The 23,943-nt window shown below is 43.3% G+C and overlaps 1 long non-coding RNA gene across 2 annotated transcripts in view; it reads left to right on the plus strand.

Annotated features, from left to right (window-relative positions):
- Positions 1-23,943, plus strand: part of LOC115491015 (uncharacterized) — a 154,012-nt gene that overhangs the window by 16,676 nt on the left and 113,393 nt on the right. For both annotated transcript variants that reach the window (XR_012053031.1, XR_012053033.1), the window contains exon 1: positions 1-23,943. This exon is cut by the window's left edge and continues 16,676 nt beyond it; it is cut by the window's right edge and continues 5,570 nt beyond it. This is a non-coding gene — a long non-coding RNA (uncharacterized lncRNA).

Below are 23,943 nucleotides of genomic sequence, written 5' to 3' on the forward strand. Positions count from 1 at the left end.
TGGACATATCCAACTCCTCACTACCTACACTGCATTGCTGCAGCAGCTCCTCAGCAATCAGAAATGTTTGTTCATCTTCTGGCAACACGTGTTACGTTACTCTCTTTGAACACAGGTCCTATTTCAGCCTATTGCTTTACCTAAACAAAAAACAAACAAACAAAAAAATCTGCTGCAGTTCCTTGGGGAAATGCCAAAGCCAGTGTCTGATCAGCTATTCCAGTCAGACACTTTTGAAACATGACCTTGTTTTCTCAGTTGCAGCAGTTTTTAGTGTAATCTCTATGGCTACATGAATCTTTCTGGAGTCAGCGACTGATGGTGTCTCACATGGGTTATTACTTTATTTTCTCTGGACTTCAGTGCTGCTTTGGGCACAATAAACCAGGCTCTTTGGAAAAATGTCTGCAAGGGTACAAGGTTGTCTGCAATGCTGTTCTAGTGGCTTTCAGCTTTCCTTAGGAAAGGTTACACTGAACTTTAACTGTGTCCAAAGTGTGTTATTTTTTTTTCTCCTAGCTGAAAAGACTCAAGATGGATTTTTATTTTGGAATCTGAGACCTAATCAGAAGTTAAGCTTATTTCTTTGGCTCACATCTACGTGATAAAATGTTACGCCTTCTGAATTAGTGCCTGTGTTGTGCCTGTGTGTGATGTGGAGATAACTAGCTATGCGGCACATGTCTAATTATTTAGAAAATACTAGTGTTAGAATGTATGAGAGAATAACTCCTCAGTGATAGGGGCCAGAAGTCCTGAATGCTGTCTTTCCTTTGACACGCCTTTCATAGTCTACCAAGCTGTCTTCAAAACACGGTTTTATTCTTCCTATATAACATAAATGACTGAGAGACTGTAGCTCTTTGGTGCTTGATACTGTGTTTGGTCTAACTTTTAGGCCCAGCATGTGAAATACTTCACATATATGAACATGCAACAAAAATATACTTTGTTCCCATAAACATACTAACACGGTTGAGAAAGTCATCACTGGAGCACAGGGACATTAATTGATATGCTGAGTAATCTGAGTTGTCAGAAGAATGTAAATACTAAACTTCAGACTCACATCGCTGTTGCTGAGAGCATTTTCTTGGCTTTCCTTAGTGTGTAACTTTGCTTTGTAGATGGAATTAGAGCTAATGCACTGGAATTGCATTGCATTCCCATGCAAGAAACCCAGACAGGTCTAGTTTCCTTTTATTCCTGAGTTCAGCCTTCAGTATCTTTCCTGATTCTTCTTGGGGGACCAGGCTTTCAGGTTGTGTTTCGCTCAGGGCATGCAGAAGCACTTTTGAACTCTTGACAAGTAGGTGTGCACATTTTTCACATCTCAAATCTGCGCAGGGCAAGGCCCAAATTTTGTGGCCAAAATCTGAATGCTCCAGCCAGACCAATGAACCAAGAAACCAGAAAATTAAGGCACGTTTCAATGCACCCTCCACCACTTTCTCATGCACAGACTGCCACATTTGCCTGGAGAGGGGCAGATGAGACTTAGATGAAATTAGCAATGCATGCACAGCAATCCTGGCTAATGGTAGCCCACCAGCCTGCCAGCTGCAGAGACCCTGGAACCATTGCCAACAACTTTCATGGGTTTGCAGACACCCTTGCAGGTACACTGACATGTGCAGTTGATGCAGCAGTGACACTTGCCCTGAGCAGGGGGAGCTGCCCTGTTGTGTGCTTGTGATCCCAAAGCATGCAGAGATGCAGAGACTGGTGGCCTTCAAATCTCCCACATTCTTGAAACAGTGCAAATAAATTTCAAATTACATGTGTAGTGTTCAGCTTCTTTTTCTTTCCCATCCTTTCTTTTTCCTGCTGTATGATGGTGAGTGGGGAAGGGTCTTTGTTCACGTTTTCAAATTTATGAAAAGAGGAAAGCAGAGCAGTTAATGAAACATCATTTTGGTGGGATACTTTCCTGTAGGAGAGGTCAGCCTGCAGCTCTTCCACCAACTCCTTCTGCTGTTACCACTTTAGTGCCCCTGTCAATAAAGAGGTGGAAAGAGGGAGTGCAGAAGAAGCAGAGACAAAGGAATGGTATTTGAGAGGAGAATTTAGAAACACAGGAGGTTTCCTGGAAAATTGCATCTTCACACTACTTTTCCCTGTCATCTCTTTCAGTGTGCCAGGCAGCTCCCACCATGTACCCTGTCTGTGGGCAACTGAAGCCTGGCTTGATTCCCATTAGGGAAGATCAGTTTTGGGGATGGGGTAAGCATCTGCTTCTCCCCCCAGATTTATGACTTTGGTGGAAGTTCCTGTCATGCCTCACTCTGCACCTGTGTTTCCAGCCACTTCTCCATTGTTGTTATTTCCAAGTGATGACGGATTGAATCTCTGCTAATGCAGCAAGTGAGCTGGGGCTGCTCCAGGTACATGCTCCAACTCTCCAAAGTGTCCACTGGCCACAGAGGACCCACTGCCTGCAGACCTAGACACGTCTGGTTGAGAAGGATCTGCCAAAAAGTATGTTGTTCTGTGTTGCTGGAGTGTTTATGTTCCATTTTTTCCTAAGAGCTCCTGCCAAATAGCAAGATAGCACAGATACAGAGCTACTGCACAGGTCATGGAGGAGGGAGCTGCTTCTTAGCTACAGTAGAAGATGAGAGCCTTATAGATGGCTCCCTTGCTCTGGCATCTCCCTTGGTCCAAAATTTGATGCTGTGAATTTTACTGGATATGTGATGTTGCACTAGCACAACTCTTGTGTAGCTGGCTGTAACTACACTGCCTGCAGTTTTGGATCAATGCAGAGCTCACCCACACTTCAAGGCTGCACCTCTGTCCTACACCTTGCCAGCCCAGGCAGTGAAACTCACAGTAAAACCCACCCTCTAGCGATCCCTTTCCTCATTTCTGCTGGAGTATAATTGTTTGCTCCAGTAGGATTAATCACCATCTGAACAAGGAGCCCTCTGCCCTTTTTAGTTGTTCAAGCCCCAGAACTCTGTCCTGTGCCTATGGTGACTGGAGGGCTTCCAGCTCACACTGCTCAGTGGCCAACTGGAACTTGTGTGAGGGGTGTCAGAGCCAGATCAGCTTTGAGGAGATATTCTGAGAGAGCCACCAAGTCCTCCAAAAGACAATTCAGTAGCAATCCCATGGCACCCCACTTGATACTCATTTTTGTGGTTAATGTAAGGGCTACATCTCTCTAGGTATTTTCATAAGTCTGGTAGCATCTGAGTTTACAATTACTTTTTACTTTGTAACACTATTTCTATTTCAATTAGTCTGCCACTTTACCTTAAGGTCACTCCCACCCTCAAAGTAGAAGTTTGGCTAAGGCTGAGCCCCAGCACTCCAGAATAGCCCAGGTGAGGGGCAGGCTGATGTAAAGATTGCAGCTGAATCCCTTAAGTCCATGTGCCTCTATCATGCAGTAAACAACAAATAAAACTGGGAAATTAGGGGATTCTGCAGAATTAAATGAACTGTTAAGAACCTATTAACAAAATATGTCGAAAATGCATCATGCAAAGCAAAACTCTTTTCCTTGCAGCCTATGCCAAATACATAGATATAAGAAGCCAAAAGCTGAGGTTTAGGAGATGATAACCCATTTATCTGGATTTTGTGTAGCTGTTAAAATCTTTTATGTAGATGTTCACTATAATGTGCTGTAAACCCCTCGGGAATGGTTCTGCTCTTGTTTTGTGGGAGATCAGATAAATTAACTAACCCATCTGAACCCATATAAGGTTGCTCAATGAGTAGGTTCTGAATCTATCAAAAGATGAATCACACCAGCCCCAGAGTTAGGCTTTTAAATGCTCTTAAAGACAAGGGCTAAAATGTCTGATTATTTGGCCTGGTTTTGGGCTCAGCCTCCCTGGAAGTCAGAGTCATACTGGTAAGAATTTCTAATTTATGTGTGTATTTATACACTGTCTCATGCAGAGACCAGCAGTTGAACCAGAGCTGTGTAACCAGGGTGTTGTAATATCCAAACTTGCAGGTTTCCCTCTGGCTGGGGTGGGACATGAGGGCTCCTCTGTCCTCCTTGAGACAACTTGTAGGCTACCTTCCCATGATAACACCAGTTTTCCTCCTAGGTGAATGGTCTCTGAACCAAGCAGCACCCTGTGAGCTGTGCATGACCACTGGAAAATGGGACTTTGTGCTGCCAGGCAAGACAAAGGCTCTTTTTCTCCAGTGAGAGGGCATTTCAGAGGAAATTACTATACACTGCACAGGACAAAACATTTTCTCATTGTACTGACGTGTATCTAGAGTGGGGAAACTACACTTAGGATATGGAAAAAAGGGGAAATAACAACAAGGGGTTGTCTGCAGTGCACAAAGGGAAGAAAAACACCAGGAGAGGCATCCTGAAGAATGCTTCCTGCATATATTGAATGCTTTAAAACATGATGCTTTTCCTTTCAAAAACAGTGAACACACTGGCATTACAATCCATTATTTTTTTGAGTTGAGTGATACATTCCAGTCTTTGTAGGACACTTTTTTTTAGCTGAGATGGCATTTGGCTGTGGTTATTATGACAAACAGAGAAGAACTGGTATGTGGCATGCTTCAATAAATACACAACCAGGTTCCGTAGAGAAAAATATCTAGAAAAAATGAAAATGGATCAGATACATAATTGTCATCTATTGCATGTTCAGAGGTCCATGGTACTGAAAATAAACAATATTTATAAGCATTTCATAGGCCACTATAAAAACACACTGCATTTTACTTTGTAACTTTATAGGATGTTTTTCAGCTTGTGTTGCTTTACAAAAGAGCTTTCTTTATTAATTATTTATTTTCTTTTAGTGTGGAAAATAGTTTCAGGCTCACCAAAGATAAGAACACAATACAATATTTGATTAATATTCTTTATTATTGTATCTTGTTTCTCCAAGATGAAAAATGTGCTGTTATTCCCAGAACTTGGTTAGAATAGCAAACCAGTCCCTGCAGGGTAACCCTGAATCAAGCATCTTCTTTCATATGCCCAGTCATCGGTCAAAAGGAGGGGACAAAAACAGGACACGCAGTGAGGCACATGGAGTTAATGAGATTTCTGAGGACAATTCATTATTCTATTATCCTAAATAATAATATTTTTATTTCTTTATGTTTAGAGGCCTCAGGCTGGAGAACTGAGGGCACAGTAGGTACATTCCTTACATGAAAAAAGAAACAGTCACTGTCTGAAGAATTTTGAACCATGTAAAGGAGAAAACATGCAGGAAAGAGTAGTTAAGATAGTTAAGAATCCAGAAGAAGACAAAGAGGTCTGAAACAAATTGACCCCAAGTGACTGAAAACAAACTTAGCTTTTTTTCTATGTCTTGTGTGAAGTTACCTCACAAGAGTCTTGGATGAAGTAGCGATCTTCATTTCTGCAGAGACTGTCAATTGCCACTTGATTTTAAACATTTTGCAGCTCTTTCTAGGAGCAATTAGGGGTGAAATGCTGCAGCACAGTATTTCATGTTCTTCATGAACAGTGTAGGTCAGGGAGGTGTTACAGCTCTAACTCCTCATAGCTACATGGCTGGATAACATGCCATAAAACCAGCATTTCACAAACAGTTACTCACCTGGAAATTTAGTGCATAATGAGTAACCCAATGAGTAATCAGCAGAAAATACTGCAGAAATGTTATAGATTATTTTTAGAGAGAGAAAAGCTGAAGGAAAATTATAGACCGCTCATTCAGTCTGATACTTTTGGCACATCATTAGTCACATTGAGAATTGTCTAATAAGGCTGGTGGATTGTCTGGCCCAACAGTTTATAGCATGAGATAATGATTTTCATGATGATTTAATACCACAGGCAGTACCTACCTTCTCACTGCTGATCTCAGCAATGTATTAACCTACTAATTTATCCTAAATAGGATTTGACGTAGGATATGAGACCCTGTGCATGATATATGTGGGTGGCTTCAGCATCCATTTGTGTGTGACAGAACCAGACACCTCACTGTCCAGATCACACACACCCAATCCACATGGCAAGCTGTCAACCAGCTGGTACCCACGATAGGAGCTTCCTCAAGGGAAGAAAATACGACAAAGCAATTGAATCTGCAGCCATGTCAGTGTCCATGCCTTTGAGATGGAAAATGTCAGTGGATGGAGCAAAGATGGTAAATTCAATGGTATTTACTTGTGTCTAACTACAAGTGTAGGCAAGCAATATGTTACTGCTGCAAACAATAGGTAGCAACTGTGAGTGATGTTTCAAATAATGAGAAGACTGAGCAAATTAACACGTAAGAGTTCAGAACATGTAAGAACATGAAAGAGAAAAGGAGAAGAAAGTGTTTTGGAAAAATACACAAAATAATAGAGCAGCTGAGAGAAGAAAAACAACTGCTGAAATAAGCAAGAACACCACCAGCTTCAAGGAGAAGTCTTGAAAAAGGTGTGAAAAGTGACCATAACAAAGAATCTTTGAACATTTTGTATGCGTGAACCTGAGAATTAAAATTGCAGCAATCCTTCCAGTTCCCAAGATCAGCCTAGTCCTGAGGCTGGATCTCCCTGCCCAGTTTTTGCATAGCTGTGTGTGTATCCTGGTTTGTTAGATGGCCTGTTTCAATCTTGGCTGCTGATTGTTGCCCTGCACTCACCACTTCAGCAATCACAGGCCCACATTTTGAATGTTCCTGGTTGAGGTATTTGCAGTGTTGCCAAGGTGCCATCTGAAATCACTGCTCAGAAACAGATCAATAATAGTGGTCAATAGCTAAAGTCTTTTGTTCTCTTATAAAACCTATATATGATCCCCGCCTGCAAGCTGAACATTATTATTTATTTGTGTCAGCATCTGGCATGTGATAGGCCTTTTATAGACAAGAAATGATAATATTTTGGTTAGACAAACAGATAGATGCAAGGGTGGGACAATAACAACAGATTATTTCAGTGTAAAGTTAGCACCAACCTCTTAAAGCAAAAAGATTGGAGTGTATTTTCTAAAACTACTTTGAAAGAGCTGCACAGATAGCAGGTGAAGAGACATAAAGAAGAGACAGACTTGAAAGATGGGTAGACATTGACAAGACAGTGTTCGGGATTGCTTCAAGTGCTGTATGCAAGAAGGATGTGGCTAGTAATAAAAAGGTTTTCAGAAAGTAGATAATCAGCTTTTTTTGGTTTCTGCAAACCTGGGATGGAAGCATCTATTTTAAATGCAGACAGATTTTGGTGCTGCCAGCTACACTAACATTCAGAGTTTTACACTCCTCTGCAAATATTCACCCACTTGGGAGTCAAATCTAGTGGGACATTTGATCAGATCTGAACCTAGCTTAAGCTAAATTAATAATTGTAAATACAGACAAATATGGTTTGAAACTCCAACTCATCCACAGTCCTTTTCTAATGGAAACAGAGTATCTTACATGAAACAGTGGTCCTACGTAATTCACTTACTTATCCCCACCCTTAGAAAAAATATATTTTGGATCTCTCTCTTAACCTGACTTTAATCTTCATGAAAACATGTCTGATAGCTTTGGAGACAATATTGGTATGTTCTGTACAGAAATTTTACTAGCTGCTTTTTTACTTTTTTTCCTTTGGCATCAACTTGAAAGAATTGTTGGAAGATGATGCCTGCTGGAAACATTTATCCATTTCATTTTAAGAATGTGAGTAATTGTGCAGTGTATGTCATGCATATTAAATGTTTCACTATGAAAACAAATTTTACTCATTATTGCTTCTTATGACATTCCAATATGTTCTCTTAGAATACACTCTGCTGTCTGCCATCTGCCCATTTCTGGAATTAGGATGCAGCAGACTGATCCAATACTTTGTACAAATCTCAATGGTTTTAAGATTAGTCTTTGCAAGAATGCATTCCACTGGCTCTCCAGCCTGGAACCAACAACAAAATAACTATGTGATGGCAGGAACAGCCTGCTGGCAGTTTTGCATCGTGTGATCAAGTGATGGAGGAGTGTTGTTAATTCTGTTCCCTGGCAGACAGGTTGTCAGTGTGTCTGAGTTTTAGTAGAACATCCTTTTTCATTGAAATCCTACACTATTTTAGTTCCTGTGAAGGTCTTGTTCTGAGCATGAACAAGTAGGCCTAATAAAGCAAAGATTCTGCACAAAGTTGTAATTCAAAGACTATATGATGAAATAGCTCAGACGTCCCAAACACAGAGTGACAGAAAGCACCCTTGCAGGTGCTGTGCCATGCAGGAGACTCCTGTGTAACCCAAAGATCCAGTCCAGCCTGCTGCTGAGGTCAGAACTATTGTCAGCACTGATATTAATTCTATGCATCTGCCTGAATCTCTGGGGATGGAGGACCCACTGGAGGGCAACTAAAAAAGTAGCAGTGAGAGAACTGCTGAGCATTAGGAAAAGCACATAACCAACCCAACCTGGGGTTAAACTAGTGTAAAAAAAGTGGGTGAAACTTACAGACAAAAGACGTGAAAGGAGTCATTTACTTGAATAATGCAGAGTCAAGTTGCTAACCAAAGACAAAGTGAAAAACAAGGGTATAAAAGAAGCAAAGCCAGGACCACAGGTGACTGAAGCATGATGGGTTGTTTACTTGGGAATGAGAAAAAATAACTTAGGCAAAGCAAATTAGCAGATGAGGGCTGTGTAGGGACATCCCCATCATTTGGATCTGTGAATGGACACTGCAGTCTGGAGCAGGACAGTCAGCCAAGTTGTCCTGACCTGCACAGTGCATCTGACCTTCTGGAGCAATCCACAGACCTGAGGTGAAGACCAAGGGGTGTGATTTGGGATAGACCCATGGTGTTGTTCAGAGAGGAGGAATGTGAAACACAGAGACACTGTGTGGAGAAGAGGCTTTCAACAGTTTTACCATGAGGGGAAACAGCAGCATGCAAAGGGATTTTTTTTCTGGGTTGTAACAAATGCAATTCCTGACATAAAAAATATGGTATGTTTTGATGTGGCTGCAGTTTTGGGAAAGGAGGAAAGTACCTCACTCTGCCCTCTTTCTCCTCTTTCCCACCCCAGTCCCTCACAGTCTGTGACCAAAATGCATTGAAATGTGTGAGACCTTGAGAAAAACAGCAAAGAAATATGAAGCTCAGTTATGAGCTTTTAATGAAGCTTCAGTTCCTTATAATCCTGTGAAAGCAATGGAAAGTACAGTGGGTCACAAGGTGCTAGAGTATGCATTGTAGTTCCCTGTGTGCAGCATGCGAGGCTTTGGAAGGGCTGGGATGCTTCATGCCAGGCCTTTGGGGTAGACAGACATTGCTTTATGTTCCCTGAAACAACTTCTGGCAAGGCTGGTGAGATGTCAGCAAGCAAGGCACAAAAGCTGCCATGGTACAGCCCAGAACACCACAGTCTAGAAAACTGCTAGAATAGGAGAGACCTTTGGGAACACATGCCAGCTGCTCATCCACAAGACTGGCCTTGCTGTCATGTATCCAGCAATGAAGCGGTACATGATTTCCAAGCCCCATGCCCAGTTTATGCAGCTTGATGTAAGAAAATAACTGAAAAAACCAGCCCATCACATGTCTTTTCTGGGAAGGTCAAGGTCCGGAATGAATTTCAAGCATGAGACTATCTCAGTTAATAAGTAGTGTAAATATACTAGAATTGTATTATAGTGTGATTATACTAGAATAAAATTAGGCATCTAAAAGCTGGATGTGGAATGGGGAAGCAAAACAGATTTGTCAGCTATCACAACTAGATCTCAAAAGCATGTATGAAAAACATACATTAATGATATAATAAATCAACCAGATTCAGAGTCATCAGGTTTCAAGTACCATTCCCAAATCTCACCAGACATCAGCTCTGTGCAAAAAGCCCCAACTTCAGCTAATGGCAGATCTTGCTTTAGCTTCAATGGGAGCTGCATGTAGTGGTATGAATGTGCAGTCCTGGCTCTGTGCCTGCTCATTTCAATAAGACTTTGATTGAAGTTAAAGGTCTGATGTCCCTCTCTCCATCCAAGTTCAGATGAATTAACAAAGCTGTCAGTGCAGATAGTTGCAAATGCAACCATTGGCCCAGCACTGCCACTCCACCACTTAGCCATGACCCTAAGTGTCACTTCTACACAACCTTTAAATTCCTCCATAGACAGTGACCTCACCACTTCCCTGGGCAGCCTGTTCTAGTGCTTGAGATAGCATATCAGAGAATAACCTTTTCCTAATATCTGATCTAAACAACCCCTAACAGAAATTAAGGCAATTTCCTTTTGTTCTTTTTCCTTGTTTACCTGGGAGAAGAGACTGACCCCCACCTGTCTACATCCTCCTTTCAGGTAACTGTAGAGAGTAACAAGGTTCCTCCTAATCCTTCTTTTCTCCAGGATAAGCACCCCCAGCTCCCTCAGCCACTCCTCAGAGGACTTGTGCTCCAGACCTTCCCCAGCTCCATTGCCCTTCTCTGGACTCACTCCAGCACCTCAAAGTCTTTCCTGTAATAAGTGGCCCAAAACTGACCCCAGGATTTGAGGTGTGGCCTCACCAGCTCCCAGCACAGAGGGGCAGTCACTGCCCTGGTCCTGCTGGCCACACCATTGCTGATACATTCAGGATGTCCTTGGCCTTTCTGGCCACCTGGGCACATTCCAGTTCATGTTCAGCCACTGCTGACCAGCACCCCCAGGTCCTTTCCCATTCAGCAGTTTTCCAGCCACGCTGTCCCAGCCTGGAGCTGCAGGGGGTTGCTGTGACCCAAGGGCAGGACCCAGCACTTGGCCTGGCTGAACCTCACACAACTGGCCCTGGCCCGTGGGTCCAGCCTGTGCAGATCCCTCTGCAGAGCCTTCCTGCCCTCCAGCAGATCAGCACTCACACCCACCTCTGCGTTACCTGCAAACTGGCTAAAGGTGCTCTCAATCCTCTCATCTAGATCATAAGTTATCACACAAGGACTGACCCCAATACTTACCACTGGGGGACACCACCAGTGACTGGCTGCCAACTGCATTTAACTTAATCCACCACCACCTTCTGGGCCACCACCCACTTTTTTACCCAGTGAAAAAACACCTGCACCATGGAAAGCCAGTGTTTTCCAGGAGATGCTGTGGGAGATGGTGTCAAAGGCTTTGCTGAAGTCCACGTAGACACATTCCCAGCCTTTCCCTCACCCACTACATGGGTCACCTTGTCACAGGAGAAAGTCAGGTGGGTCAAGCAGGACCTGCCTTTCACAAACTCATGCTGGCTGGGCCTGATCCCCTGGTTTCTGTGTGTGTCCATGATGGCACTCAGGATGATTGCTCCATGAGCTTCCACAGCACTGAGGTCAGGCTGCCGGGCTTGTAGTTCCCTGGATCTTTCTTTTGGCCCTGCTGGTAGATGGTCATTGTTTTTGCCAGCCTCCACTCAGCTGGAACTTCCCTGGTGAGCCAGGGCTGCTGGTAAGTGATGGGAATAGGTCTGGTGAACACTTCCACCAGCTCCCTCTGTGCCCTTGGGTGGATCCCATCTGGCCCACAGACCTGTGGGCATCCAAGTGCTGCAGCAGGTCACTGACCATTTCCTTTTGGATCATGGGGACTCCATTCTGCTCCCCATCCTTGTCTTGCAGCTCACAGGGCCATGTACCCCAAGAACTACTGGGGTTACTGTCACAGACTGAGGCAAAGAAGACATAAAGCACCTCAGCCTTTTAATCCTCTATCGCTGTGTTTCCACCATGTCCAGTAATGGATATGAATTCTCCTTAGCCCTCATTTTGCTGCTGTTGTATTTACAGAAACATTTTTATTGCCTTTTACAGCAGTAGCCAGATTAAATTATAGTTGCGTTCTGGCCCTTCTAATTTTCTCCCTCATAATTTCACAATATATTTTTAGCCCTCCTGAGTAACCTGCCCCTTCTTTTAGATATGAGCTCTCCTTTTCCCCCTGACTGTCAGCCAAAGTTCTCTGTTCAGCTGGGCCAATCTTCTCCCTTGCCGGCTCAATTTTCAGCACATGGACACTTTCCTGTACCTTTAGGATTTCCTCCTTGAAAGACATCCACCACTCCTGGGCTTCCAGCTTCCCCTGTTTTTGTACATGCTGCATGCATTGGTGTAAATGCCTTCAACTGGGATATTGATCCCACAGGCTTTTTGTGGGAGGAAGCTCTAATTCCTGTGGGACTGTTCTTAGGTTTTTCTGTGGTTTCTAATACATCAATAGTCCTTGGGTCTTTGCTGCTGTGTCTTTCCCTACTCTCACTGAGAGGTCAGATCACTGGACCTCACTTGTATCCCTCAAAGACGAAGTCACCTTTTTCTGGAGAATAATTGTCACAAGGTATATGTGTTTTACTCTGTTCCTGTGGAATGTTTTAATGAATGTTAGGCTTCTTCCTTTGTTACTTCTTTGCCAAGATCCCACTTAGTGTCCAACACTAACAAGTGGCTTTAAAGGCTTATGAAAAGGATCATAAACATGATTTCTACCCGTAGAATCATATCTTGTTAGAAAGAAAACAATAAGTCTTCATATAAAATCTCCCTATGTCCCATGCCCAACTGGCCCTGGAAGAGTAACTCTGCACTCTTCCACTTGTTGTCTATGTGTTGGTAAATTCTTTTGTAAATCTTTATTTTCTTAATGAAGTCACTCATGGGTTTCACACCCCATCTTCATCCAAAACCAGCATGAACCTTACCCTATCTTAATATTTCCTTCTTTTCTAGACTTGATAATGGTAGATTTGGGTTTGTATTTAGTAAGGAGAGGAGACAAAGACCTTTAATCTGTGCTGGTCAAAATATAAAAGAATTAAGTCAACCATATTTTAGTCCTTACCCATGCCTCTCTATTTTTTTTCTGTATTGATGGAGTGCTGTGTATGCACAGATTCTGCTGTGTTTAATACATTTTAACATTTTTGTTCTTCATGGAACTGCTGTTTTGTTTTCATCCAAGAAAAGCAGAGAAGGAGTCCCTGGTCTTTGTAAATGCAGTGTTAAATTTTTAACTATCCTGATGATGTAAAGTGCCCTTACTAAAGTTTTATATTTCTTTCCCCAAATACTGCAGTTCTGCTTAGGTGATTTCTTCAAACGCTCAGATTGCTTTATCAGCTTCCTGCCTGGTACTGTAGGGCTCCACATCATTGATTGTCTTCAACCTTCTTGGCACCAAATGGCTTCCTGAGCCTTTATGGAGTGGTTTCATTGCCTAGCTGCCAGCCCTCTCAGGCTTGTTTTCATGGCCTCAGGGGTGTCTCACACTCCTCTGCTGCATGTTTAACCTTGATCATCCACTTCGATTTACTGCTAGTCTTCTTGAGTTCCTATTGCAGGCACTGCATTTGAGGAGTGATTTAAATTTAAAAGCACCTTCAAAGGCCACTGAATCCAACCTCCATTTTAAGCCAGTCTAATTAAATCAGGTTGTTAGGGACAAGAGTAGTCAAGTCTTGGAGGGTGGAAAGGACAAGGTTATACCTCCTCAGCTGAAAGATGAAGTGCTCAAACCAAGCAACCAAGAACAAGAACCTTGGGCAGAAGCTGCTGAGAAACTGCAGCCAGGCATAGATGGCAAAACCAGCACGGCCTCAAGGGCCAAGGGGACAAACATAATTCAGATGCAGGGACCCCAGGTACTGTCCCACAGGGTAGCATGTTGGAAGTCAGGTATTTCTTACCTGGACATTTACTGAATGCTGAGCCTGGTTTTACATAGATGTATCTGAGGGAGAATAGGATGCACAAGAAGGTGACAAGGGGCAGAATGGCATGGTGAAAGACAATGAATTCCACTTTGGCAGCAGGAAGAAAACTCTCTGCATTTCTTCTAATGCAGGAGGCAAATTTGGCTTTGAGGGAAGTGGGAAAACAGGAAGCAGACCAGGAAAAAGAAGTTTGTCTGTAACTGAGTCACAGCTTGGAAATGGCCTTGGTGGCACACATTGTGGCAATTCCAAGGCTCTGAAGCTACAAGTGACTCTACAGGAGTGGTAGCTTTGCCATCAGGTAGACAGATGTGGTGTTCCCAGTGATGCAGAAGGCAGGGAAGCAAGTCTTCCTATGTCCCCAGCAGCAGTTCACTCCTTGAGCCAGATACACAGCAGTGCAAAACTCAGACCTTACCCTCAGGAGCCTTCATAGGGTCAGTCAGAGGCCTCTCAGTTCCATGAGCATTGTGCCATGTATGTTCAGGGTCCGGAAGCCTGGATCCCCCCTTGGCATTTGGGAATAGAGCCAGTGGAAGGGGTGGTATTTGAGGATGGGGCCCCACTGTGTGTTTTTGTGTCAGGAATCCAATCATCTGTACATGTAACTGCACATTTAAAAGTTTGGTCCTGAGACACAGATGCTCCTAGGAGGTCCTGATGGTGCTGGAAACCCACCCAAAGCCTTGTATGTACATCTTCCTCCTTTTTAATTCTGTTCTTCTAAGTTTGGTTACTTTTATTTTTTTAAAATTTACATTATTGTGAGTGCCAGCACAGGTTCTTCTTTAGAAGCAGGTAAATGATGTCCTTTCTGGCTCCAGAGAGTTAAAATCTGCTGTGGTTGTTCCTGCTATACCTCCTGCAAGCTTTGGAACTGAGATCCCAAAGTATTACTGTGTGTGTCAGTGTCCCAGTATCACTCCTTAGGTTATTGCAAGTGAAAAGCATAGATTAAAGATGAACAAAACTGGACAGTCTGTGTGCTGAAGATGATGGTGAGGTGATACTCTGAAGAGACTCATTGCAAGAGAGTGCAATTTTTCTGCAGTGCTCAACCACCCTCCTTTGTAGGCTCCAACTGCACAGAGCAGCTCTGCCCTGAGGTCCTGCATTAGAGGGAGTAGCACTGAGCCTCCAGAAAAAACAAAAACCCATCTTGAAATCCTGTGGTTGGTAACATTTTCCCTTTGCTGCAACAAGACTTAAGTTCCTTCACATTTCAAATGCCTCTTATCTGTATCTCAAGTCTGCAAGGTCACAACCAGTATTTCTTTCTTATACCAAACTCTGTAAAAACATTTGGATGAATGTTATTAATCTCCTTAGTGTCCTGCATGCCTAGGAGATGTCAACAAAACAGCACAAAGGCAGTGTTTGGAATGAACATATTGAGGCAGGTTTGAGCCAAATAAAAACGGAAAGGAAACCTGTCACACCTAAATAAACAGGGGAGCATGCCTATGAACACAGCAGCTTGCTGGGTGATGGGGTAGGAGCAGGCCAATTGCTAATGGGATAGTCAGGCTGAAGGCTCTTCCACACAAAAATTACATAGGTTGTTCTTCTGGGCTCCGCCACCAGGCTCTGGTTTTACTCAGAGCAGCGAGGAAGAGCTGTGGGGTTGGTCCTCTTCATCCTCTCTATGCACTGCATAGAACAGTGGCCTCTGCCCTTTCTTCTATGAGATACTGGGCCATTTCCTGTTCTGCAGGTATGGCAAGGAAGCACAGCTAGGCTGGCTGCTCTATGAACAGAACAAAAATCCCCAGAAGAATCCCAATAGCTCTAAAGTGGACCCAGGAAAAGTGTCCAGGACGAGCAGTGGGAAGTCAGCAGCTGTGCCACAGCAGGCCACAGGCGATAGAATCTTAGGCATGTGTTTCTTGTAACTCTCCCTGGTGGAGACATCCCAGACAGCAACCTGAGTGGATCAGATCAGTAGAGGTGTCTGCAATTCAGCTGAGGAACTGACTCCTGGTTTTGTCAGGACTTACCTGAGGGGCTTTGGAGATAAGATGCCAACTTGAATTGAATTGGAATAGAAGAAATGGGTAAAGATAAGGGCAGGGTTTGGGTGCCCTGTTGCACACAACTAATAGAGGGGAACAGCAGGGGACATCATATCTGCTAGTCCCCACTACATCTGGCTCCTTGACAAACCAAGGCAAAGCCTGGGACAATTTGGTGGCAGAGTAAAACTACCAGCACTCTGCCTTGCTGCTGGGCCATGTGCAGAACACAGATGTATGATTAAAAGATCCATGTGCATTTGCCTGTGTCCAGGCAGCTGCTCTAAAGGAGATGAAGGTCTACTATAAACTGTCCAAGTAAAAGCTTCATATCATCCTTTCTATCTCATAATGTAAAATCATACCTGCTTGTGTCTAGATGACTCTGTAAACTGTTATGTCAAAGCCACAGGGGTTCCAAAGGAAGCCAGGAGATGATGGCAGTGAACCTTGTGAGGGTGTCCTTGATAACCAGCAATTCCATTTTGGCTGTATAAATGAAAGAGCCAACAATTGTGAGAAAGCACTGGAAAAGCAGTAAGATGGGATTCTAAACCACTAAAGGGGTATCTCAAATTAAAAACCTGTCCCTTTAAATTTGAAAGTGCAGTGTGTTTGCTATCACCTCAAAAGCAGCTCTTGTCTGCAGCTGTACATTGAGTTAAGGACTTCATCTGTAATAACTCAATCTTATGTCCCTGGTCAATCAGATACAGCACCTGCATTTTAAACATGTATTTCCTGTTGTGAATTTTTGCTTCCAGCATTATTGTCCCTCAGTTATCTCTTCTGGACTATATTTGATAGCTGCTTGTTCCAAAATATTGTAGAGACTTTCACATGTTTTGTATCTGAGCAGAGATTTGCCAAGTCCAAACAGCAAACCTGGAAACCTTGCTTTTACATCTATCCTGTTTAGTTACACAAATCAAGAAGCCAGGACATTCTAGTGGTTCTGTACTGCCCATTGGTACTCCTACTTCATCTCCACATCCTCTCTGTTAATCAACATAATTTAAGGAACATTGACTTCTGCCTTCACTGTTGAAAGGCTTCAGGCAGACTTACTTGTGTGACAGCTGCATGTCTCCAGGCAGGGATTTAAACCAGATTCCCTGAAATGTCTTTAGAAATTTTCAGCTTTGAACAGCTAAGGCAACACAGCTAGAAGGGATATACTTTTAAAAACACCCCATCTGCAAGGCATAAGCCCTTAGCATGGTTTATAAGCCTTCTGTCACAAGTTAAATCAAATTAATCCTTTAATTTCCCACTACATTAATGCTACTGGGAAAATGCGTTTGTTTACCTAGTTCTCAACAACTTTTACAGGGACCATGAAATCAGTAATTTATGCAATTTTTGTGCTTCTTCAACACCTTCCTTTCCAGGATCACAATGTGTCCCCTGGCTGGTCTCAGGAAACTTCCTGTATTACTTGCATTAAATTAAATTACTTGCTCACCGTGTGCAAATAGGAAGGCAGACCCTGTCACTGTATTCCTGTGCTCTTCTGACTCTGGATTGAACAACTTCCAAGAATTTCCAAGCTGTCCAGAGCAAATTAATTTGGAAACTGGTTGTATACGGCTTTAATTAGTTAATAAGCATTTAATATTAAGTTTTCCTTGATTATTTTTGCAATTTAGAAAGAGCCCTGTTTTCCCTGCTGTGTATAACTCTATAAAATCCATGTTCCAGAACTCAAACTCTCAGTGCCTTGACATCTTGTTTCACATTTCTCACTGCCCTCTGAAGTCATGGCTGACTCTCCCAGTGTGAAAGCAGCAGAGGACACAGCCTGATGCCCTTTTCTATTCACTGTCATTTTTTAGGGCCATTTCTGCCCACATGAGGCTCCTGCATATCTCATTCCCAGCTGTGTGCTGATCTGCCGGAGTTAATGATCCCGTTGAGCTTTAGACCGCGGGAGTCAGGATTTCCTGGTGCTGGCTGCGGACACAGATTCCTGACGCTGCAGCACTCTAGTGTGAGAATAGGGGAAATCAATGACTTCTGAGGGATAAGTTATTGCTTTTTGTTTACTTTGGCCTTTCTTTGTAAGCCACGCAATGCACTCTGTGTTTCTTTCACTCTCCCATTACAAGCTTTCCAGGCAACGTGGAAGGTGCTCATGTCTCCCCAAGTGTCTGTTTTTCATTCCTGATGTGCTGTCGCTTCAGTCCTGCAGGTGAAGGATTCTGCCAGGACCCCCTCAGGCCTGAATTTGGACACGCACATGGGATCAAACCTTTCCAGTCTGGTGCTCAGTGCATCTCCATGGTACCTCAAAGCAGAACAAAGCCTGTCCGAGGGGCTGTGTGGTCCTGCGGCCCTCTTTGCAGTCCCTGAGCCCCAGAGCAACAGAAATCCCACAGGAATCACTCTCTTCACCCCCCCCACCCCTCCTCTCTCTGCAAATCTCTTATCTCCATAAACACTTCCTGGTCTGCCTGAGTTCTCATACTACCCCAGAGCTCGAACACAATTCGACTGAACAGATTACTGAACTGGGAGATTTATGCTGTTTGCAAGTGGGGCTGCAGGTTGTTTTTGTTCCAATTAAACAATGGGAATAAGGAAAAACAAATGCTGCTGTTAAAATAATCACAGAATCCATGTGATGTGGTTGACAAAAATGAAGTTCACTGCTACTTTACATATGTGTGCGCATTCCTGTATATAGATGAATTACCAATGAAACAAAACTAAATGTATTTCTTAATTATCCAATACCTGGGGTTACACTACTTGCTTAGAGATCTTAATCTAAGTTCTAAATCCCTGTTTTTGAAACAGAACCCAAACACGGTGAATATTTTTGCGTTCGTGTTTTATTGTAGTGCTCAACAACCCACAGAGCCATCCTAGGGGAAAATAAAATTCAAGGCCATCTTGTGCTGTCCTGCAATAATTGTAAACTTGCCCTTACAATTAAACGGAAGTTGGGCTAAGCTTTGAACATTCACTTAATACTTATATTTCCCCTAACTTTTTCACTTGCCTGAGTGTGGCTGTGGGAGCCTGCTTGTGCTATTGCTTTTTTCCAGCTGTTTTGCAGACACCTTCTGATGTCTTCTGGCCAACCAGGTGCAGACAACTCCAGCTGGGGCATGCTGTACTGGGCCACTTGTAGACAGATTTTGAATTTTTTCAGGTTTTGTTCAGCTTGTCCCAGAAGTTTGTTTATTTGGGCACAGATACCTGCCTTTTCAGGCAGAGCAACAAAAGACAGCAAAAGGGACTCTGAGATCATTCACAGGGCAATGCCTGTTTAGAACTTTCCTGTTATATACAGGAGATAATGTAACAGCATAGAAAAATGTATCTGCAAAAAAATTATCATGACCTGATGACTTACGCAACAAACCAGAACATTTGTCAGTACAAAGGATAAGTTTTTACATATCTAAGGATTGTTTTTATGAAGAATACCATTACATGTATCCTCAGAGAAATTTTTACAATACTGTATCATTTACAGCAGGAGTCAAATTACTTGTCCAGTTTTGCAATTATTTGAGAAAATAAGATATTTCAACTTTCAGCTGTAATTCTTGAAGGGATAAGGACTTCGCAAATTATTTTTTATTGTCTTCTTTTTGCAGTAGGATTGGAAACAGCATTAAGACCAAGGCTGTTCCTACTTATCCACAGGATTCTGAGGGAATGGTCTTTGGGTGACTGTTGCGGTGTGATTTAATGGTTTACCCCCAAACACTGGTTGTCCTCCCAGGTGTGTCACTCGTTTCTCCTTTCCCCACCCTGACCCCTGTCAGCACTGTCTGTCGCTCTTGGCATTCCAGAAGTGCTTGGGCTGGTTGAGTGATTGGGCAGGTTCAAAAGATGCCCTCCACCCCCGGAGGGGCATTGGGCCATCCAGGTGTCCTTTGTCACCTGAGACCTCCTCTCCCATACCTGGTTAGTGGCTCCCTAGCCCTTCCCCCAGCCCCTCCCCCAGGTAAAAGAGAGCGGAACCACGCGGTCTGGGAGTTCTGGTGGAGCAGTGACTGGATTCAGAGGCCTGCGGGCCAGAATAAAAACTCTGGATTGAACTCTCCATCAGAACCAACTCCTTTCCTTCACCATAGCCATAAAAGCCTCTCCGGCAGAGGGAAACCTGAGGGAGCGGACCCTCTGTGAGGGAAGCTCCATTCCACCACCACCTGAGCTCTGGCTTGCCTGGACTTGTCTCCATGTGCCCAGCTGCAACATTCAGCTAGCCAAAAGTGTCTCTGGAGTGAAACACCACAGTTTGGTCCAGCAGCAGGTACCAGAAAATCCAGGCACCTCCCGTTCTCTATATTGGTAACTCCAATCGGTGATGAATGAAGGAAATGAGTTTTGGCCAAGCCTTTCACTGAGGTTCTTTTATGCAGGGAGTCTGAATCACTCCTAGTCTAAAAGGGATGAAATTGATCCTTTAGAGTCACTTGTGTGTTCATCAAAGCAGCTGTCCTGGGTCAGACCAAGGTCTCCTCCAGCTAAGTATCCTGTCTCCAGCAGTGGCTGTGATAAACAGTGAGAAGCAAAGCCGGGAAAAGTAAATGGGATGCTTCCCTGGACCATCTTCCCAAACCTCTGCCTTCAGCTTGGGAATTTCTTCAGCTGCTTGTGTTTTCTATGCATTTAGTAACCCTCAATGGATTTCTCTCCTAAGTACTAGCCTGATCTCCCCTTAAGCTGAGCTATATTTCACAATTGTCAAAGCATCTGCTGGTGGGGACACCAAGTGCCGCCTCTATTTCAACCCCTATTAACAGGAGGGGGTCTTTAATGACCCAAAGAGATGTATGTGAACACCGTCAACACCTCTCAGTTCCTTCCATCCCAGGAAGAAGCTGGCAAGGTGTCAAGTCACACTTGTTGCCCATGCCCTGTGCACACCCAGGGGTTTGTGCTGCCCAGGCTCCTTGGCTAGCACTCACTTCATACAAACAGGCATTTTCCTGGGATGCTGAGAAAAGAGTAATTGTGAAAGAGCAGTGGGAATCCTGGCTGAGGTCTCCTCTGCTTTGCCCATCAACTCCAGTAAAGCACAAGCTGTTGGTGCCATTCTGAGCTGTGTTGTGGAAATGCCAGTGTCCAGCCTTGCACCTTGCTCACTGTCACCTCAAGCACTGACTTGCCTTCACAGCTTGGTCTGTGCTCTCCTTCATCACTGTGGATCTGGCTGAGAATCATAAAGTCATAGAATGATTTGGGTTGGAAGGGGACCTAAAAGGTCATCTTGCTCCAACTCCTATGCCATGGGCAGTGACACCTTCCACTAGACCAGGTTACTCAGAGATCCATCCAATCTGGCCTTGAGCACTTCCAGGGATGGGGCATCCACAGCTTCTTTGGGCAACCTGTACCAGTGCTTCAGAATGCTCAGAGTAAAGAACTCCCAAACTTCTAATCTAAGCCTACTCTATTTCAATTTAAAGCCATTCCCTCTTGTCTTATCACTACAAGCCCTAGTGAAAAAGGGCTGTGGCTCACTCTGTCTGAGCATCCATACACTCGAGGAATGGTGCTTTTTTGTCACCTCCCTCATGGCCTTGCTGTCACCCTTGGCTCTGGCTTGTTGTCCCCTGCAGAGCATCCGGCTCCTGCTATTTCCTGACATGCCTTGTGGTCTCCCCAGTGCTTCACCAAGTTGTCATTTCATTCTGGATTGACAAAAATATCTGGTTATATTGCAGCAGTGTCCTCGCTTCTCCTCCCCAGCTCTACTGAAGCTACAACATCTGCACATCAGCGACTGGTCAAGCTCGCAGTTTCAGTCCTTGTCCAGACTCTTTCCTTCATCCATTGCACCCTCTCTGTGAATGGCACAGCCTGACTCATATAACCTGGCTATGAACAAGACTGATCACTCCTAGGCATAAAATAAGGAAGTTTTAAAAGGCATATATACTTTAAGTTTCAGCATGTCAGAGATTATAAGAGAATTATGACTTTGAAGACATGTGAGAAATGTCAGAGAATTATGGATATGTTAATGTTTAAAGTGACATTGTTACATTATTTTATCAGACCTCACTTGTGGAAATTAAGAGCAGGATTATGTGATGATCTTACTGTCTGCATGGAAATACATGCAAAACAATCAGTCTTTCAAAAAATGTATTTTGAAATGGTGTTGGAAGCTGTATTTTCTTGCAGTTCTGATGGATTGGTAAGCATATGAGTTTCTGGAGTTATTTTACAATTATTGGATTAAGAGAGACATGCTTTTTTATCTTAATACAAGTTCTTGCCTAAAGTGCAATGAAGGGATGAGATTTATTTGTTAGTTTGATTTGCTCTGTCCTGCTCACTCTCTTTGCTCCCTGTTACAAATCCTCTGGCCAGGTTGCTAGGCAGAAGGGAAATAGTGTCATTTGTTAAACAAAGCACACAATGTCTTTCTTTGTAGGCTTCGAACATTCTTTCAGGGGTGTGAAATCTGTGTTAATAATCAGCTCACATTGGAAAGGTCCCAGTTAAACATTACCACAAGAGCTGTGATGTTTGTGTACTATCCGAGGACACAAGAGATGCCATTTCCTGAAAATTTACCTGGATCCTTCAATTGGTCAAGGAGCTTGTTGCCAAGGTTTTCTGACAAGGAGAAGCAGAAATATGAACCATTTTGTGTGCAGGAGAGGAGGACCCAGGACAGACAACTGGCAGCAAGGGTGACAGAGGTGCAGATTTTTTGTTCCCTTGCCCTCTGCATTTTTCTGGTATTTTTTTCTGGTAATTTTAGATTTATTTTAATTCCAATATAGTCAGGAATAAGGAGAAATACAGTTTTTTAAAGGAGAAATCTCCTTATGAGCTGCCCTACAATAGTTCCCCGGTGCCCTCTAAACTCCACTTACTGCTGGGGTGCCCTGCGCAGTCTTAGGTCATAGACGGGCTTTGTGTTTTGCTGAAAGACATCTTCCGGGATTGAGGGAAAGGAAGATACTAGAAAATGCCTTCTTATAAAGATCTGTATTTTGAGTGGCCTTTTCTTGCTGAAGCTTTGCATTTTCCCTGCCTGGACTGCATTGGAGGAGGCAGTTCTTGGTGTTTTAAGGGGATGACTGCAAGATACACACAGCTGTTCAAAGAACTCATATCTCACCTTTCAGAAGGGAAAGAATGCAGATCTCTCCTGTGCTCAGCCATATCTGACCCAAGGTTCTGTTGTGGTCAGCAAGTATTTGCTGAGTGATGACACCACCATGTACAGGGAACATTGTACCTCTCCAACAGCCTGGAGAAAGGAATCTGAATAAACCCTTCCTTTCCACCTACATGACTTTGTAACGCCTAAGCCACAGCTTCAAAGTTGCTACTTCAGCTTTAAACACTAGGAACTAACTAGGCCGCTAAAACCCAAGAACAGCTGCTGCATATGTGTTGCAAATTTCCAAGACCAGAAAGTCTTTTAGACACGATTTACTTTGACCTACTTAGAAATCCCTGTGTTAACCACTGTTTTGAGTATGTGTTCTTGAGTTAGGGATATTTTTAAAGACAATTTTGATTTGCTTTAGTATCCACTTCACAAATACACTGCTTTGGTAAATAGCTGTATTTGCCATTAATTTTTTATTCAATTTCCAGTTAAGTAACTTAACTTATGTCTTAAGTGTGATGCCACTGCTCTAGTTCATAAATCCATCAAGTCAGCCTCATTGATCTCAGATTTGCACTGTGAGAAATGATTGGTCTATTGGCTAAAGGGAGCTTCCCTTTTAGTTTTAAGTAGTTTCTTGTCAGAAAAGTTTATATATTGATAAAAATACAGATATTTGCCTATATATGTATCTAGCTAGCTAACTCTGATGTCCTGAAAGAAAGACTTATTTATCTTCGAGTAAAATTAAATCCATGGTAACTTGTGCACCTTAAATCACCAGGCCAAACAACATCTCATCCAAAATGCATTCCCAAGGGCTTGGTCTTGTATCATCTTTGGGTTTCAACACATCACTGTTAGGAAGCCAGGCTGTACAAATTAAATCACTGGAAGAAGCATTGTAGATCACCTAGAGTGCTGCTGTACAGCTACTCTCTACTGTTCCCGTTTCAGTGACCAGTGAATTCACGCTCTCATCTGTTTGCAGCTATGGGACTTTCCCTTTCAAATTCTTAAATTTTTCCAAATTCGGGAATTGAGCAAATTTTTTGAAATAAAAAGCTGTAGTTCAGAGCAGGATATTAAAGGGGCTTTTACACATTTATTATGTAGGATCAGTGACTGCTTCTTCTCATCATGGCAGGGCTGTGGCTTCTCTAGCTGAGATGTGTGGATGCAGTCCAGACTTGGCCAGATA

This window comes from Taeniopygia guttata, chromosome Z, assembly GCF_048771995.1.
Source record: "Taeniopygia guttata chromosome Z, bTaeGut7.mat, whole genome shotgun sequence".
NCBI classification, from domain to species: domain Eukaryota; kingdom Metazoa; phylum Chordata; class Aves; order Passeriformes; family Estrildidae; genus Taeniopygia; species Taeniopygia guttata.